The 1,263-nt window shown below is 39.7% G+C and overlaps 1 protein-coding gene across 2 annotated transcripts in view; it reads left to right on the top strand.

Moving 5' to 3' along the window:
- Positions 1-1,263, top strand: part of msi (musashi) — a 76,199-nt gene that overhangs the window by 29,470 nt on the left and 45,466 nt on the right. The gene's annotated exons all lie outside the window — the stretch shown is intronic.

Genomic DNA, 1,263 nt, shown 5'->3' with positions numbered 1-1,263 from the left:
ACAAAAAAAAGTGCACAGGGTACATTCAAGTACTCAATGAGTACAATCCAAACCAACAAAAAAAAGTTAGATTTTTCAAACTTCGATGCCAACTTCACATAGCTTGACAACGTCTCTGATCCCCTCCCATTATTCATTTAATGCAACTCATTAAAATTATCCTCATTCACTTCATCAATGGAGCGTTAAAAATTCTTGGTTAAATTTTCCAGTGTTACATTTTCCATTGAAATTTTATTGACGGCCGTCAAAATTCAATCACCGCCCAATAACAGCTCAAGGGTAATTGTCTAATTACGCATTTATCCTGGAGCCTTTTGGAATTAGGCGGTAATAATCTATTGACGAGATGTCAGGGCAGTTTTCAAATGGCTATACTGGCAATATAAGAACCAAAGGTTGTCGATGGTCGGGATAAAAGGGGTAGTGACGGGATGTAGTGAGGGGATGCGATTAATAAGTTGTCTGGTGTTCTCTATATAAATACCGGGTGCACCACCGATTGCTGGGAAACACGGTTGTCCGTTTTTTCCATTGCGCAAACTCAACAGTAAAATATCACCGTTTCACTTCAACCAGTGCTAACAAATGTATCCACTGTCTCATTTCAGTACCACCCCCTACACGTGTCCTCCTCCCTTTCTGTGCGCATTGACTCTCTATCTCTGTTTAACGTGTACCGACGCCGGGCGTCGTCGGTGTATTTGGTCTCGTCGCGACGTCGAAACGCTCAGTTACAGGCGAAGCGCGACGCCAACAACACACCATATCAACCCCAGTCCCACTATCAATGTCCCAACATCATCTGTTTTTTTGTTAACAACAAATTAACGGATTAATCTGTTGATCAGTTGATGTACCGTGCCAATCACTCGTTGCGTCAATTAAAATTTATCTCTCCCTTCTCCCTTCCCACTATTTCACGGTGCTGTTGAGTGATGGAATAAAGCGTGAAGTACAGATTTAGTTTGCTCTAACAATCCAAGTGTTTGTTGAATTTATGGAAAAATAAACTCAACGACAAACTCTATATCTTGAATCTATAAATAAGATATGGTTGACGTGTTTGGAATTTGTTTTCTCAGTTTTCAAGCCACGGAAAACTTTTCGTGACCACCTGTGAAGCGAGCCTCAGGTGATATTGGAATTCCTCTGGGTATACATAAAATATATTTATTTTTATATTTTTTTTAGTCGTGAATGGAAAAATCCGAGGGTTGGAATAAACGACAGAACAGAATATATCCATAAATTTGGATTTCA

The sequence above is a fragment of the Fopius arisanus genome, unplaced genomic scaffold (assembly GCF_000806365.1).
Source record: "Fopius arisanus strain USDA-PBARC FA_bdor unplaced genomic scaffold, ASM80636v1 scaffold00011, whole genome shotgun sequence".
In the NCBI taxonomy this organism is placed as follows: Eukaryota; Metazoa; Arthropoda; class Insecta; order Hymenoptera; family Braconidae; genus Fopius; species Fopius arisanus.
Note: the sequence above shows the minus strand (reverse complement) of the source record. Positions and strands in the feature narration are given on the sequence as shown.